We start from the raw sequence: 19,274 nt of genomic DNA, 5'->3' as shown, positions 1-19,274 counted from the left end.
AAGATCCTCAGGACCATCCTCAGTACCATCATCAGGACGAAAAGTTGCACATATATATCTAAAAATAGAATATATATATCTAATGAAAAAAAAGGAAATATCCTTATTATCCCTACATATATGGTATCGTCTACTCACCCCAAAAGAACAAAAGAACAAAACCAGTGAAACGCACCCACAATGTGAGCCAACAAACTCTATATAATGGTGTACACACATCCCCGATAACCAATGTGTCCAATAAAAAGTGACTTCCACCACCACTAATTCATCCTAATTTAAAACCACATTACCATGGACTTCCAGCCGGAAGTGTCTAAATGCAAGGGGGTATCAATGCCCCAGAATCTAATACAAAAACATAAACAAACAAACACACAAAAAATGCATATAATCCTAATGTCAACATCTCTTTCAGTCTTTAAACATATGTTCTAATAATCAGGAACTATACTCACAGGTGTTTTGAATTAATCTCACCACTTACATCTCCTACAAATCAATAAAATCCACTCAGTGTAACAAATTCACAAGTGACATCATCACCAAACAAATATATGGTCCAATAAAAAAATACTCACGTAATTATAGCGAGTATCCTGTATTAATCTGCAAATGAAAACATCATCTGAATTACACCAAGAGTCGACCCAAAGTGAGCAATACCTTAATGCCTACATTTTGCACCCGATAGTGTCTCCAAACAAAAGCGTACTTTAGCATCATAAATGACGTACCTACCAGATTTCAAAGCAGTGTTCTATTCTGAAGGCTGAAGCAATATCATATTGCAAAACTTACTTATTTGTAGAAACCCACGGTGTTGGCTCCACATACACCCGACTCCAAAAGACCGAGTACGGCGTGTCTATCACAAACGTGGTATAAGAAACATTCAAAAGCAGAGCCTACGTGATGACGTAATCCGTGCGCATATAGTCGTGGATGATACCTTGCAAGACAAAGCTTGTCTCTTTATTCTTCTGGACCTTTCATCTGCGTTCGACATCTTAAACCATGATAAATTGCTATATCGACTCGGAAGCAGGATGGGACTGTCGGTAACTGTCCTTAAATGGTTGAAATCTTTCTTGAAGAACAGATCGCAAAGATTTTTAGTAAATCAATAGCTATCATCACAGTCCCCTATTATGATTGGTGTACCACAAGGATCAACTATTTCCCTTACTCTCTTTAACTCCTACATGGAACCTCTGGCTGAAAGACTGCGACATGCCAACATATTGTTGCATATATATGCTGATGACACAAAGATTTACATTAAAGTCTCATCACTGGAGGAGCTCAAGTCAATGAATGAAGCGCTAAAGATGACCATTCAAGGGCTAACAAGTAATCAGCTTAAACTAAAAAGCTTAAACTAAACAAGCAAAAAACAGAATTCTTATTAATTTGTCCCCCCCCAAAATCTCTTCTGAAATAAAGGGATGGACCAAACTGATCAGCGTGCTTAACTGTACCCCGATCCTAGTGGACTCACTTTGGACAAGAACCTGAACATGCAAAACCACTTCAACTTGTTGGCTAAAAATGCCTGGTACCACCTGAGTTGTCTTAGAAAACTGAAACCATTCCTAGAAATGTCAGACCTCAAACTGGCAGTTCAGGGGTTGGTCATCGCGAGGATTGAATACGGATGTTCAACTCTATCTGGCCTGCCCAAGATCTCAACAGCTCTGCTAAAAGCCTGTCTCAATGCAGCCGCAAGACTCCGAACTCGATCTAGAAAATGTGATCACATTTCTCTGCTCTCAAAAGCTCTGAACTCGCTACCATACAAAGCCAGAGTACAACTCAAACTGGCCTGTACCACACATAAGGTGCTACACTCAAAAATACCGGCATACCTTGCTCAGAAAGTGATAATTTCCGGAGGAGGCAGGCACTACCGGGGCGTAAAAGATCTTGTGCTGAAACCTCCCCTCTTCTGGAAGAAGAAAACATACAACAGAGCTTTCTCAGGCGCCGCACCCAGAATCTGGAACTCGCTACCCCCAAACATTAGAAGAATACCATTCCATTCAAAATTCAAAATGAGCCTAAGGGCCAGATGTATCAAGCTAAATTGCGATCGCAAACGCTGAAATTTTCAGAATTTCAGCGTTTGCGATCTCAATTTAACTGTGTGCAATGTAGATAAACAAAAACCTACTTGCAAAATAAGGAATCACAAAAATTGCGATTCCCTATTTTGCGCATGCTTTTAGAGAATCGCAATTTGCGATTCCCTAAATGCCATGCTAGTGGGCATCGCAAATTGCGATATTGCTTTAAGGAATCGCAAATTACCACCAACTTCAAGTTGGTGGTAATTTGCGATTTCGTAGAAAATAACACTATTGAGCTTTTTTCAAAGTGCCATGTGGCCCACATGCATGCCCTTAGGGCATGTATGTGCACCACATGTGCACACATGCACATTTCAGGGGTGCAACAGGGTGTCCTTTTGAAACCCTTGCACCCTTGAAATTGTGTGCGCAATTTGTGATTAACTATTGGGTATTATAATTTGCGCACGCAATTCCCATTCATACCTAAGGGCCTCTTGGCCCCCAGAAATGAATAGGAAGCCATTCCTTAATTGCAACTCGCAATTTGAGAGTCACAATTAAGGAATGTGTAGGAATTGCAAAAAATTTGCAGATTCCTACATACATTGCATTTTGCTAGTCTATAATATCGAATCGGTAACATTCGCTATTATAGACTCGCAAAATGTAATGTTGATACATCTGGCCCTAAGATCTTCCTAATGGGTACATTCCTACCATAACTCTTTACAAAGAATCAACTAATTCATCTGTCTATTGATTCATCATTCCGTTCCCTTCAGATTAATAATCAGAGGGCCCCTTAATGACTTCCTGAATTGATGTACATTGGGATCTACACAGTCTTTTCCAGGGTCCCCTATCTCGATAAGCTACTGAGGTGAGCGCTCAGCTAAACTTTGAACTCTGAGTTGTTTGATGGTAAAAGGTAAGTTGTAATTTGACGTATTTGGTTAGTCTCAGATATTTTTGTAAGTACGGAGAACTTTTACTTTCAACTGTTTTATACTGTTTTAGATTGTTTTTCATGCGTAAGTTTATGATGCTTGCTATTTGTCGCAATCAGGAGTGCTATATCTCTGTTAAGCGCTCTGATACCCTAACAGGTCACATTCGCACTATATAAAACACTAAATAAATAAATAAATCACTAAAGAAGAGGCAACAACGCTCCTGAGCTGCAACATTGCAGAGGACATGAGGCATGTCATTTTTGCGAAGAAGGTACAGAAGACTTGATTGAAAAAATCTTCCCACAACTATTTACTGGACAGGAATGCATGAAAAACACATTAAAACAGCTTCACATCGGTAAGACTGTACAGCCTATGGCGCTCAGACACCAACGTGTGCCTTTTTTACCTCCCTCCACTTCTCGATGAAGATTACAGTGGCGGATGGTGACATTTGAAAGTGGTAAGCCGTAAAACAATTGTCGTACTTGACTGCGTCGAGCGAGCGAGCATAGCGAGTAAGCTTGAACCACCTATGGAGGGTTTGGGGGGGTTGTCCCCCTGAGAAAATTTTGAAAAAAGAGTGGGCAAATGGTGCATTTCCAAGCAAATTTGAGAGTGCAATCCCACTATTCGGATTCCTGCCTCATATTCTCCACGCGTCCAACTCGGAAGCTGTATGTAACAACACAAGGTGGCCACACCTGTTGAGTGGGTGAGTTTATGGGCAGCGTTTCTAAGAGAAATTACATCGTCCTTTAATCAACTCAGCCCAGAATAACAGCAACCTACCACACACCAACACAAACCTCCAGCCTCTAGTATTCAGCAGCGCCTAATTTGTGCCGGTGCTTGTAGGTGCTGGCCAACAGCAGTAATTTCTGGGGACCAAGAGTTAATTCTTTCATCATCATACGTTAACCCTGGGAAAGAAAAACTAATGGAGAAAGGGAGTGAATGAGGGGGAGAAAGACAATGAAACAGCAATATATAGAGAAAGCAGGCCACGTGAGTGAGATAAAGGCACAGAAAATGGAGGTGGAAGAAGGGGGCAATTTATTTGTATTTTGTTTATTTTACAGAGTTTTATATAGTGCGAACTTTACCCGAATCGGATATCAGAGAGCTTTACATTACACCAATTGCGTTACATGAGGACACATTTATTTTTGTTAGGCACGGGGAGATTAAGTGATTTGCCCAGAATCACAGGATGTTCACCGTCATTGCCGAGACTCGAACCCAGTTCCCCAGATTCAAGGTAAACCACCCTAGTCGTTAGGCCAACTCCTCACCTGTTCAGCATGACATCAGCTCAGCCACATCATATGCACCCGACCAGCATGACCTCAGCTCAGCCACAACATATACACCCAGCCAGCATGACCAAAGCCCACGTGTGGACGGACTCCTGTCCAACAGAAGGATTGTGAGTGCTGTAACCCTAGAAGTCCTGTGCACAGGCACGTGGCACTATACTCAAACAAAGTTTGGCGGTGCATCGTGTGGGCACGGTTTATTCTCAGTTGCCTCTTGAGCCAATGCTGGTAGCGGCAGGCCTCTGCACACAACGGAACGCCCCTTCGGCTGTTCCTCTGACTGGGTGGACGGGGAACGCCTGGACATGTTCCCTGGACGTGCCAATGTGACCACCCCAGCCTCTGCGCTCGCCTGTGGGGCACATGCAGGTGGCATTGCCAGGCTCTTCTGGCAGATGAGTGCCTCCCTGTTGGCTGCTGCCAGGCTCGGAAAGGCCTGGCATGCGGAGCAGGGCCATAAAGGGCCACATGTGCCGAGCGCAGCTCACAATTTGATCTTGCGCTCCGCCCCTGCTCGCCCGATGAGGGGTCCGTGGCCTGGGGTGACTACAAGGAGCGGCAGGAGGACGGGGGGATGGGCGCGGCTCTGTGTACACAGCTCGGGCTACACACAGACACACAACACCCCCCTGCGGGCCTACTCCAAGGAGCGGCAGGAGGACGGGGGAATGGGAGCAGCTCCTCGCACTCAGCTTGGATTACACACACCCCTGAGTGCCTACTCCAAGGAGCTGCATGAGCACGGGGAATGGGAGTAGTTCCGCACACAGAGCTCGGGCTACACACACCCCTGTGAGCCTACTCTAAGGTGCGGCAGAAGGACGGGGGAATGGGGGCAGCTCCGCGCACACAGCTTGGGCTACACACACCCCTGTGAGCCTACTCCAAGGAGCGACAGGAGCACGGGGGAATGGGAGCAGCTCCGCGCACACAACTTGGGCATCAGCTGGAATCGGGTCGAGGCAGCCCTGGTAGTAGGAAATCACAGCAATCGCAGTGCCGACAACTGGCTTCGAGTGTGAACTCTGCACTTCTACACTTTTTTCCCCTCACAAATTAAGCTCTGTGGACATTTGGATGCGGGTGCTCTTTCTGGTACCCATGCCTGCTGTGTGATTTTAAAAGAAAATGAAACAGTTACCGGCAACAACTGACCTACGCTGGGTCGTGTTTGCCCCCGGGTCACTGCCCTTCACCCACGGAGGGCCCGCAGGCGCATTAGTACATGGAGCTGCTTTGGGTGAGGTGCGCGGATGGAATGTCCACTAAAAATGAGCCTTTGGTACCCAACACGCACTCGTTCTTAATAGTTTATGTTTACAGCGCCAGCCTATTAAGCTTAGGGAGTGAATACAGCAACAACCAAACACACACAGACCCGCTATGTTCTAAACAGTGTACGCACGCTTTAAACACAGTGCCCATTCTAGTGTGTACAAACCATAAACAGCATGCAAACACACTCACAATCGAAAACCACGCACATTTTAAACAGTGTACACAGTCTTAATGTGTGCTCTCGTGCAGGTGAGTCTCAAGCCAGTTACTGTTGCATGGTCATGGCACGCAGCAGTAGCTGTGATTACAACATACACTGACTTTGAACATGGCCACCATTCTAAACAGCGAGTACACACCCTAAACAGCACACACCCAAGCACATATACAACTGATCATTGTGCACACACACTGTAAACAATGTGCATATGCTCACTTTACCGCGTACACGCACGCACGCACCAATGCACAACCATATTCTAAACAATTTACACAGGATTCGAAAAGTGCGCGCACACACAAGCAACGGTAATCTATATAAAATAAAAAATGTACCTTCCTCCGCGACCACATCACACGCCGCCTCAGCTCCGGCTTCTCCTGGCGCCTTCTAGGCAGCCTCCTGCCTCCTGCTCCCCTAAGCCAATTACAACGCTGCAATGGCAGGTTGTGGTTGGTGAGGTGCAGCGGAGAGTGCCCCTGCTGGGCCGTTTTCTCTATGTAGGCTGGGTAAGCCACTCCCCCCTGCCCACGAGCAGGATCGACACCCTCACCCCCAACCAGGCACTTCTGCTTTCTTGCAGTGCGAGAATGCAGAAAGATAAAGGGTAAAATGGTAGTTTTTACCATTTATGTTTCTGCCTTCTCGCACTGCGAGAAAGCAGTGAGGCCACGCCCCAATGGGGGAGCCGCCACTGGAAGATTGGAAGATTACCTAAGGCTTGAGCAGTTAGAGTTTATTGGTAAGGTCTCTGGCCCCACCCTGTGGGTATCACCCATGGTAATCACAACCAAACCCAAACAGTAGGAGTTGTAAGACTGTGTAGAAATGAGTCTCTCAAACAAAGTCATATGCCAGTAGAGGCACTTATCACCCACCATGGATGACATAACTGACCTGAATGGAGCTACCACCAACTGACTTTAGACCCTGAAAGCTGGTAGATTACAACCATCTCATTGCACCTAGGATTGGACAGATACGGAGGCTCAACTTCGGGATCTCAATGGCAGTGGTTGTCTGCCAGGATGCATGCCATCAGGGAGACCCTCTCAGGGCTGCGAGGAGTTCTAAGCAGCAGCGATGACATCCTAATTTACTCAAAGTCACTGGACTTCCACCACTAGCAACTGAGAATCACTCTCACAAGGCTCACTTAGCACAGCCTTTTCCTACACAGGAAGTAATGTTCTGTCTCCCAAACCAACATAGACTTCTTTGAGTGCACGCTTTCAAAAGATGGCTTGGGAGGTCAACCCCTGGAAAGGGGGAAGCAATACAAAATGTCCCAAATACAAAGAACCCCACAGAGGTCTGCATTTCCTGGGGATGGCCAGATGCTGTGGATGGTTTGTCCTGAACTTGGCCACCTTCTGAGAACCACTCAGAGTGCTGGCAAAAACAAATGGATGGGGGAATAGACTAACAAAGGAGAAACGTATTTCAAGAGATCAAGGGTCCACTCTTGAAGCACGTTACCATGGCATATGTCCACCAAAACTAACCAACAAAACCCACAGTGTATTCCAGCCAAGGCACAGGGTTAGTGGACAACCATAGCATATGCAACCCGGGCTCTAACAGACAACAGGGGACAGCCAAAAACAAAAGCCCTTCTCAGGGAGGTGTGCTTCGCCGGAATGGACACAGCTATGGAGGAGACTGTAAGGACCTGTCATGCCTGCCAGATGACAGGGAGCACCCTACTCCATCCTCATTGAATTGAAGATTCATGAGAAATACCATGGATAAAAAGTCATTATGGACTTTGGGTGTGTTTCTGATGGTTGGATCATGATGGTCACAGTGAGAAATCACTCAAAAGTTTCAGTGGTAGAGGTCATAGCGTCCACAGGCTTCTCCAAAGTAAAACCAGCCATAGAGAAAACGCTTAGGGAGTACTTGGACCACTTAAAGATCCACCATAGAGACGTAATGCCGCAATGGCCCCAAGCGAACAGGGAAGTAGAGTGGTTTATGAGAAGACTTAACAAGGCCATGCGCATTGGAGCAGACCAAAGGGAGGACCCGGAGTGGTGGTTATGCCAATTCCTGCAAATCTATCGAAATCCACCTCACAGCACAACACAGTGCTTGCCATTGAGTCTCATGTTCTGGATACTGATGCGAGACAGCACGGACAAAAAGGAAACCTCTGCCACTTGACATAGAATAGAAGTGAAGGTGCCAGAACAACAGCAACAACGTTGTGCTAGCTTGGCCTTGGGGGCCTGCAAACCACTCCCGCAGCGTTCCTGCATTTACCATAATATTGACACACCAGGATGGAGAAAGATTAAGAAGACAGCAATAGTGCAAAAGGCTGAGTAGGTACCAGGTGAAACCCCAGAGATGGCATAGTTGCTGGCTAGACTGCCCAAAGCCATCAAGCATCTTCCCACTAAGCCCATGCCAGAAAAAGATATACCCTGATGAAAGCCCATGGCATGAGGTACCCCTCAAGCAAGCAACTCTGGTAACCTATGCAAACAAAGACATAACTTACAACCAAGCCCAGGGGCGAGCCAAGCCCGGCAAGACTTTTGTATAGACTATATCTCGGACCTGTAGTGCCAGATAGGCAGCTGAGCTCAGTTGGGAGGTATTTAGTGAGTCACCCTGCTTCTACTAAAGGGGCCTGTCACATTGCATATGCAACCCTACAGAGGGAATACATAAAACGGTAGCTGACTGCTCGGGGCACTCCCACACTATAATGACTGTGCATGGTCTTTGTGTGGGTGTATCGGCGGGAGGGCCCAGCAGAGCGGTGACTCCACAACAACAGCCACCTTCTTCCTTCAAGCACCCCCTGACCTGCACATGTTTTTTTTCAGGAGGCCTCCCACCCCCCGAACTTCATCCTCAAACTTTCCTTAATTTGTTTTAAATATCACTCATTCCCTCTCCTTCCTTCCCCACAATGGTGGTCTTTTCATTATCCCTTGTTTCTAAAGTGTGGCCTCAGTCCCTCTACAGGAACGTTCCTCCCTCCTCCGTTTTTCTTTTTACTTTCCTCTACTCCTTTTTGGATAACTTCTTCTATGGCATTTTCCTCTTTTTTTGCCCTTCTTTCCAGGTCTTAGAAGATGTAGTAAATATACCTGCCGCAACTCATATTCTCTATTTAACTTGTTTCTCCTGTATATTTCTTCTCACCGGTGCTTTAAATGGAAATATAGAAGTGCAGGTACTAACTATTTAGAGTACCTGTATGATCCTGAGAAGTGCAGGTACTCTCCCATTACATGGATTTCAGCAGTGCAGGTACTCTCCTTTTCAAATTAAAGAAGTGCTGGTACTCAATATTGGACAGTACCTGCCCATTTTAAGCACTGCTTCTTCCAATTCCTAATGTTTTAGGAATTGTAAGAAGGGTTTTTTGTTTGTTTGTGTTTTTTCATTCCTGGTCCGGAGCTCAAACCCAGGACCCAGGAATCAATCCTAGGATTGTATATTCAAATCTAGTTCTGATATACTTTTTCCCAAAAATCTTTGCATTTTAATGAAACATGTATTTTCTCATTATGACTTTTCCCCAAAATGGAAAAATGTACTTATTTCATCTTTTTTGTGTTAGACTGGCTATCTCCATTTTGGTATTTAGTAATAATGAGAGAATGCCAAATGCTCTACCTGGGACAGTTCACCATATATACTATAATTGGAATGAAAGCTTATTAATTTTTTTACACAGTTGACAGCTTTTCCTCTCTAAACATAGGTATCACTCCTTATATCTATAACCTGTCTACAAGCCCGAGGTCCCAACTGTAGGAAAGTAAGATCTGCTTCATAGGGTTACCCACCCTTTTTGCTTGATGTTGCACTGTTTTTACTAGTCTGACTGTCACCTCTATAGCAGGCCTTATCAACCCTGAGGCAGGGTGGTGGGTTTTCAGTGAGAGGATGCCCCTGCATGAGCAGAGCCTCTCTGCAGCCTTCGGAGACCATTCTCCCGCCTTGTCTGTGACTTAGCCGGACCTATTGGTAGAGGTGCATTATAACCTTGCAGTAAATGCTATCTCGGCAACCGCTGCATAGAAACATTTCGTGTTTGGTATCAAACACCTTGGAATCATACCCCCACACCCAGAACCAGTAAGGGAGGTATGATTCCACCCTTCTGAAGCGAGCTTCGTGGGGTCACTGGTCTATCCGGTCCCAGCCTTCTCGACCCAGACAACACAAAATGGATGCTGCCGACCAGAGACACATTTCTGCCCTTCTGCTGCTGAGCCAGGCTGAAGCAGAGGAAGGCAGCTCAATAGGCATCCTGTCAGAGGGAGGTGTGACCACCTCCCAGACAGGATTTAGTGTATTGGGGCGGGGTGGGTGCACTTTGAGAGTGCCTGAAAGTCTTCCCCTGGGGCACATTTGGTGTTCCTGTGCATAGTCCAGTTCAAACCAGTTCTGGGAGCCATTGGCCAAAGGAAATGGGAGTAACCTTCCCTCTGTCCTGCCCCTCCCCTAGGAGGGTCCCCTGAATTTGTCCAACCCTCACCACTGTGTACAAAAGGGCTTACCTGGCTGTAAGACTTTAGATTTTACGTGGACAAGATTCTAAAAGAAGAAACCACTGACTTTTGACCGTCTGGACACTCTGGACTTCGCTGGACTTTGACTGGGCTTGACTTTATCCCCCTTTCTGTCTGAAGCTTTGTCTGTGCCCTTGCTCAATACAGGCTCTGTGCAGGACCTGTGGTGCACTAAGGACAGCTGAAGAATCTCGCTTGGGGTGAAGGAGTCACTCCCCTGCATTTGCAGACTCCTCAACACAACTGATCAGTTTGCTGCTCCCGAGCTCCTGCGGAGTCGAAGATTTCAGCAACACATGAGGTGGGTTACGAAAGTCCCTGAGGTTGATTTGCCCTCTGAGCAAGTTTGAGGCCAGTATCCCTCATGGGGACTGCATAACACGAACCCCTGTGCACCCCGTCCATTTGCAGTTGCATATGCTTGTTTGCAAATTCCGAGCTTGTGCATTGGAATCCGTGTAGTCCTGACCCTGAGCAGTATTTGCACCAAAAGAACTCTGGCCTCCTTGCACCGAGTGCTCCATGGGCTGGTACTTTGCAATCTTGCTCGAGGTCCCCTCGCGACTCCTGGTCATTTGGCCTGTGGGTCCTCCTGAGGGTCATCTTGATTTCTGTTGGGCTTTCCTGGTTGCTCCAGACATGCCCTGGCTCCCCATTGCTTTGTGAGTCCCCTGGATCTTGCTGATCTACACCGTAACCTGCTTGACCTTCAAGCGTGGGTTGCTTTTGCCAAGGCTTGTTGGTACTCCAGCCGGACACCGACCCCTCAGCACTCAACATCTTTTGTGGGACAGCTTGCATCTGGCTCCTGGTCATCGTCGACATCTCCGGGTCGGATCACTGAAATAATATCGAGGGACAGAATATCGACCATCAAAAATATCGTTGACAAAATATCGAGAGACAAAATATCGAGTTTCTATCTACAAACAGGTAAGTACAAAAATATCGAGTTAAAAATATCGTTTACAAAAATATAGTTGTAGAAAATATCGTATTTACTAAAAACAGTGTTAAATTAAATTAATATTAATAATTAATTACTAAAATATACTTAAAATTACTTAAATTAACTTATAATAATTAAATAATTAATGAAAGTTAAATAAATATTTTTTATTTCATATTTATTAAAACATATATATATAGTAACAAAATATAATAAAATAATACCCAAAAACTGAAAACTGACCCTGAACCCTAAAAATACCCCTTTACCCAAAAACTGAAAACTGACCCTGAACCCTAAAAATACCCCTTTACCCAAAAACTGAAAACTGACCCTGAACCCTAAAAATACCCCTTTACCCAAAAACCCAAAACTGACCCTGAACCCTAAAAATAAAAACGAATTTTTTTACTATCTATATTATATACTTACATATTTTCACTTTCTATATTATTTACAGTCGATATTACTTCACTTACCTTAAAAACGATATTTTGGCTGTCTATATTCTGTCCTGTCGATATTTTGTCCAAACGATATTTTAAACTCGATATTCTGTCCAAACGATATTTTGTAGTCGATATTATGTCTGTGCACCCTCCGGGTCCTCTTGGTTGCAGAGTCATGCATCACTTCTTCGCACCTGAAGCACCCGACATCGGTGGGCATTCGTCTACCGCGCCCTTGGTCACTCTGAAGGGAGCCAGACTCTGTCCCCTCTGATTTCAGGTTCCTCCCTTCCAGAATCCAAGCTTGGATTCCACCGGACCCTTTTCACCTTCACAGCAGCAGTACTTCTTCACAGCCATCCATTGAGAACGACGACGGCTTCCAACACCACTCCAGACCTATGCACCCGGCTCCTCTGGGATAGGTAACTTAGGTACTATGGTATCCACGGGTGGGGTGGCTCCCCAACCTTTTATGTTTCAAAAGGTTTGTTCAAAGTCTTCCTAGAAGAGTCCTTAAACTTTAAAATTGCAAACACGACTTCCCCAAAGAATAGTACGGAGCCCGCGGTCGTGTTAGCACACTGCACCCGTCTTCCGTGGGGTCCCTATCTACTCACCTTGGATGGTTCCCTGGGGTCCCAGTGATTCTATGTGCTCCAGACCTTGTCTTGACTCAAGTCGTGATTGTTATACCACTATTTTAGTATATGGTTTGGCTCCCCCGTGGAGCCCACTGTGTATTGTGCTACTTACAGCGGTTCTATTGATCTCGTATTGTGTGCTTTGTGTTCTATCCTCGTGTAGAGGATAGAAGAGAGTGTTATATTAATACATACATATTTTTATATAACTACTGTGTGGTTCTCCTTTCATTTGATTAATTCAGGAGGTGATATTCTGGTAAAACAAGCTGCTTTACATTCCTTCAAGATTAAGCCTGAAGGCTGCTCTCCACAGTTACCACTAGGATAGCTTCCTAAAGGTTATCTTTGATCTTATATATATATAAGAGTAGTTTGGACTGGTGCAAGGTGCCCACTTTAATTAGTGGACATCATATACCAGACTAACTTCTCACACCAACTATCAGATACGTAGTACCAACTCCCAAAAGGGCAGTGGTGAACTGCCACAGAGGAGGCAAAAGGAAGTGAGGTAGGGTGAGCTCTGGGAAAGGCACAGGAAAGCTTAGGTCTCAGAGTAATGAAGATTACCAATCATTCATTATTTCACAATCCCACTAACTCTCTTCTTGGTCCCTTTCTTTATTTGTGTGAGGATGCACCAAATTTGGACCAGACTCCAGGCAACCGAAACAATAGGACCCAGAACTCCATACCAGAGAGTAAAGGCAGAAGAGTAGGAGACATTCATGAGCGAACAATCCCTGCTGTGGAACAAAGGCACTTCCGTCATGAGCCCTGGGTAACCCCCTCTGTGTTGCAGCCCTCTGGAAACTCTTTCTGTAGCTTCTGTCTGGCCTGACGGCTGATACTTTCTTTGAGCATTAATTGGACCATCTGCTCTCTGAGCTCTTTCACACAGTCCACTACCTCATGTCAACATAGTCGCCTCTGCCTACTTTCGCACACTTCACATGTTAATTAAAGTCTTCAAATGGCTTCCCTTGAATACTAGGCGTACTGTCACTCAGGCCCTAATCAACATCTGATTAGACTCCGTCAACGCACTCTTCGCTGGGATCTCCACACACCTTCTGCAGAGACTTCAGACCATACAGACGCCGCTGCCAGGCTCATCCTAGATGTCCCCAGACGGACCCACATCACCCCCACCTCAGAAAACTCCACTGGCTCCCCATACAGAAGAGCTATCAATTCAAGGTTATGATCATTGCCTACAAAGCCCAGCACAACCAAGGACCAGCCTACATAAACCGTTCCCGTATTTTCACCACCCTACTGGACAACTACGTTCCGCATCCCTCTCAATCGCTCACACCCCGCATGTATCAAAAAAACAGTAGAGGATGCTACATCTCCTATCGCAAGTACAAGTAGATCTGGCAGACAGCTGGCCTATGCCAGTCTCAGGATCTGAACACTCATCATACAGCAACAAATCAGGTCATGCAACCTTGAAATCCCAACCACCATATTAATAGTGCTTCAGCTATCTTGCACTGTACCTTCAGAGTAGGAAACAGTGTTGGGTTGACCACATTCAGCCATGCGAAGGCATTTGGTAGACAACATCTCTTTTATCTTTGGAATTCTCCTTATCCTCATAACATGGTCACTCACAGGCAGGGTGTACTGACTGCTCTGCAGGAGTAGGCATATTTGGGTTATGTATTGTGCACCTACTGAGTCCTTTTTGGGGTCAGATGTGATCACCACTCTCTGAGGAAGCTGTTACTCAGTTTTCTCCTCCGACTCCAAGTGAGCGGTCTATGAGTGAATCAGAACCACCTCAGCATCCCCCCAATCAAGATTGTTCCGCCAGCTGTCAGTCCACACTTAAGTCTGTTCTCATATTCTCCTAAACCAACCCAATCAGATGATGGATGTGAATTTTAACGTACTGCTTAGTAAAATTCAAGATGTTTAAAGTTAAAATAAATAAAATATTTATTATACAAAAAAAAAGATTCTTATTCAGATTACTTACCTGAAGTTCTTACTCATCTGCCCCCTTTTTATCTGATCCCAGTTTGTTATCCTATATGTATGCAGCTACAGTCAGCCACTTTATATACTCAAGTTGAGAGTGAGTCGGATCCTGTCTACATGACCACAGGAGAATCATCCAAGAGATGTTGAATCAATAAGAGGGTGAACAACACTTCCAAGGTTGCTTATCTCTCTGGCATCCAGCCATCAAAATTATTTTGCACTCTATGCATTCTGGTCTCCACTGAGGCTCGTTTGCACTTAAAGTTCTGGTGATCCATGACTGATGTTAGCTCAAACTTCCTGGCCCTGCTGATAGTGACATAGTTCATGCAGTCATAATGCTCTCAGTGGCCTCTTTCCTGCTAATGGGAAAGTGAATCAGTAGAGCTGCTGCTTTCCCTTCCCTACTCAGCCTGCGCGTCTCATATTGTGGATGAAAGCTAGTCAATCATACAATACACCCAAATGGAGGCAAGTTGGGCAAACTGGGTTGAGTTATAATGATGGCTTAGGCCACCTTTCCTGCCTCTGACTCTAACTTGTGTAGCCTGAAGGTATTGGCCAGTCTCACTTTCTCCAGGAGGCCATACATCTCCTCTGCTTTTACAGCTCCTCCTTCTGTTGCTGTAACCTGAGCTTTTTCTTTTTTCCTGGCATTTCCTACTCTAGGTGTTTAATATTCTGCAACTTTAAAGTGGACAAGGTAGAGAGACTAGGCACATGAGATCTAAAGGAATCCTTTATTGGAGTCTCTCAATGACACTTAGTTATTAGTATATCTGCAGCATCCTGACCTGGTTCCATAAGGAATGCGCTACCTTTTAATAATTCACCTGCGCTGAATTGCTGACAGGGAACATCAGCACCAACTAGCCCATCTACTTAGTGTCTGCTAGCCCTTAAACATGGTCCCAGTGCAAAGGTACTGGACTATATTGGGTATTGGGTGGTTTCCTGTGTCTCTGGACATCTGGAACCAAGAATTGTAAATGTCTGTCCACCAATGTGAAGCCTTTTCTCTAGAGTTGTGAGTAGTGCTTTTTACCATTGGTGTTCAAGAGTCCCATGCAGTATTACGCACCAATTGAATAAACAAATTACTCTCTTTTAAGAATCAAATGACTCTCATAGAGTAGTGATGGCAAGCAGTAAAGGCCTATTTCAGTAGAGGGTAGAATATTTGGTACTCAGATGCAGAATGGCACAATGATTACATACAATACACTGAATGTCCATAGCAGGGACACATCATATTCAGTGAGACTGGTGGGGTGTGAGTCAGATTGCCCAAACCAGCACTTTGGTGTAACCATATAAACCATATAAAAAAATTGAATTTGCAATGAAGGGTAAAAAAGTGGATGGGGGTGACCAGGGGCGATTGGAGTCTAAGAGGTAGATATTCTGAAAAGTCCACATTTTGGAAGCTCTTCAAATCTAGCCATCCTTGTGTGTTGTATTAAAGAGCTTTATAACAGATACCATGGAGATGGTGTTACCTGGTGGGTTGAGGTTTCAGTTACTACTAGGTAATTCAGGTATTTGAGCGTCAAGTACAGTGACTGGAGTTGGAATAGTAAATACACAATCTTTTGGGGTGAGTGGACGGTCCTCGTATGGTATGAGGTGTGTCTTTGTATTGTTGTGTCTGTGTGTGCGTGTGTGCACGTGTATGTCTATTTGTATTTTATATTAGGTGTTTGGTATAGTGTGAGCCAAGCTGCAAGAAGCAGCATTTTAATATGAAAAAAGGCTAAACCAGGGTTAAGCCAGTTGTTCATTTTGTTACACTAACAAGAGGTAGTACTAGTCAAAATGATTTCACTTAAACCTTATGTGACAAAAGTTAGCAAGCATTTAATACAAATGCTTCACCTGTGTCAAAATTCTCTCTGTTTCATGTGTACATTTCATTACCTGGCTTTTTATTATACTCTGAAAATAAACAGGTTATGGCTCAATATATTTATTCAGCAGTGAGTATCGAAAATTGAAGCAGAGTCTGATAGTTCCATAGCATGTAATGTGTTGTAATTTGGGAGGAAAACTAATAGCCCTCTTTTAAATATTCCTCTCATTCCCCTTTTGTGTTATATGCTGGAATTCTGTGGTATCATTTGAACCCTTGGAGCTGAAAAAGGGCTGCAGTTCTTCAAGTATTAATTCTAATACCATCAAAACAACTTTGTTTTCACTAACAAGTGTTCACGATGTCATAAGAAAATACATTGGCCTTCATGGATGAAATGATAGAAATGATCCTTGTAGGACCATGTATTCTGAACGAAGCTCCATCTGGTAACACCAATTGCTTACACCCCAAAGACACTTTAACAACATTCTTACTGGTGTATAGTTCGGGAAGGCGTTAAACCTCAATTTCATGAGGCAACATGTCCCAAGACGAGGCGCACCACAAAATAATACACTTGATGTAAAGCGCTCTGATACCCTCGGGTCCAGCTATATAAAACTCCTAAAATAAATAAATAAATAAACATATCACAAATACACTCAAAAAAGTAAGGACAGGCTCAATAAGTGAAGTCTAGGGGAGAAGTAGCAAATTTAGAAGGATTTATTTAAAAATTTCAAAAGGTGCAATACAGAAATTGTATAGTGTGGTAAATCATTACCATGAAGGTTCTCAGCAACAAGGCAATACAGAATAATAGGCAAAGTCAAGAAAACTATTCTAAGCCCTAAATGTGCAGCAAAATCAGTATTATATTCCATATAGGTACCATAATTTCTGATGGATACATCTGCCAGTGGATTCCTCACCTTGTGAATATCCCCCTGCGTCAGCAACATTCGGAAATTCTTTTGTAGCTTCGCGCCGACGACGTCACAGAAGCATGGCATCGCGCGTGGCTCTGCTGACGTCACCGACTCCATAATAGGCCCACGTCGGCGTGATGACATCAGTTCCCTTTTTTCGGCGGCGTCGACGCTAACGGTTTTTCTAGGGATCCTCAGTAGCTTCGTGGTAACTGTTACTGTTGATTTATTCTGGTGCTTCCTTGTTTCTTTGTTTCCTGTCGAGATGGACTCGAAGAAGACTGGGTTCAAGCCGTGCGGCGAGTGCATGAAGATGATGTCTATAACGGATCAGCAGGAGGACTGCGTATGGTGCCTGTCTTCTGACCATGATGTCCAAGGGTGTCCATGCTGCAAGAAAATGAACCCCAAGGCGCTGAGAGAAAGAGAGGTGAAGCTTCTTGTAGCGAAGATGAAATGCAAGAACAGGAAGAGTTCGAAGTCGCGTTCGAGGTCCTGCTTAAGGTTGCTTTCGAGGTTGTCTTCAGGGCATGCTTCTCGATCCAAGAAGAAGCATAAGAAGAGGAAGCATGGGTCTCGACGCCGTTCTGAGAAGGGTTCGGACACGAAGTCGAAGTCTCCAGGTAGAAGTCATCAGAAGGATTATGTGTCTCCTTCACCTGTTGTTCCGGATCCGGAAGGTGAGACTTCGCCTTTTGACTCTTCGGAGCATTCTCCGACGCCGGCATCGAATCCATCTCCGGCGCCGTCCTGTTCTCCACCTCGAGAAGAGGAAGAGGATCCATTGCAAGAAGGGTCTGCGACTCTGGAGCATCAGCCAGCGGATTTGACTGGCACAGTTCCTGCACCTAGGCAGGAGCAGCCTGAGGGTCAATACCCTCCATTTCCAGGCCCAGGACAAGACCCTACGCATTATTTAAATGCAATGTATGGTGTCTTCTCGAGAGCCATGTACCCCTCTGAGGCACCGACTGGTCCCATGGGTCCGATGGCCCTGGGCGTCCCTCAGGCATATGCACCGGCGCCATTTATGCCTTTTATGCCGACGCCGGCTCTGGCTTGGCATTTTCCGGCGCCGAGGTCGTCGACGCAGATTCCATCTTCTCCGGCTCCGGTCCGACCTCGTGCACTCCATACTGTTCCACCGGCTCCGAGTTCGACGCCGGCTCCCGCTCCGTCGGAGTCGGTTGTGACTCCGTCGACGCCGACCCCGAAGATGAGGTCTAGGCGGGAGGCCCAAAGGCTTTTGGAGGAGCGTAGATATAGAGCACAGGAGATTGAAGAAGGTGAGCTGCAAGACTCTGATTACTTCTTTGAAGATCTTAAGGAGGCTAGTGGTCTGGATTTGTTTCCAGAGTGGGAACCTTCCTCAACTCCTGACGGCCCTTCGAAGGAGGTTGCGCCATATCACATGGTGATCAGAAAGGCAGCTGAACTTTTGAATCTCGAGCTGCCCACTGCGGAGTTTAAGTCAAACATTTTGACAGAGGTACTCCATTCTCCCTCTTCAGTGGTGGAGCCTTTGCTGCCTTTTAATGAGGCAATTACAGAGCATGTCTTGGAAGTATGGAAAAAACCCTTTTCATCACCTGCTGTTTCAAAGGCTGTTCCTAGGAGATATAGGGTGGCTCCTGGAGATCCTGACTTTCTCTCAACTCATCCATCTCCAGAGAGCTTAGTTGTACAGGCAGCTTGTTCCAAGACATGAACTGGAGCTTTTCCGCAGGTACCTACTGATAAGGAGTCTAAAAAGCTGGACCAATAAGCTAAGTAGGTGTTCTCTTCAGCTAGCATGGCTCTCAAGTCCACAAACGCCACGTGCCTTCTAGGACGCTATATACACGCTTTGATGGACTCTGCAAAACAGTTGGTACAAAAGATACTGGAAGAGGACAGGCAGAACTTCAGTGAGGTTCTTGCGGACACACAGGCTGCTGGGGCCAGGTCATCCAGAGCGGTTTGGATAAGGCTGACTCTGTGGCAAGGGTCATGGGATGATCTGTTGCCACCAGGAGGGCTGCTTGGTTGAAGTCTTCTGAATTTTCTCCTGATGTACAAGCTACTTTAATAGACCTT

Source organism: Lissotriton helveticus, chromosome 6 (assembly GCF_964261635.1).
Source record: "Lissotriton helveticus chromosome 6, aLisHel1.1, whole genome shotgun sequence".
Lineage (NCBI taxonomy): Eukaryota > Metazoa > Chordata > Amphibia > Caudata > Salamandridae > Lissotriton > Lissotriton helveticus.
Note: the sequence above shows the minus strand (reverse complement) of the source record.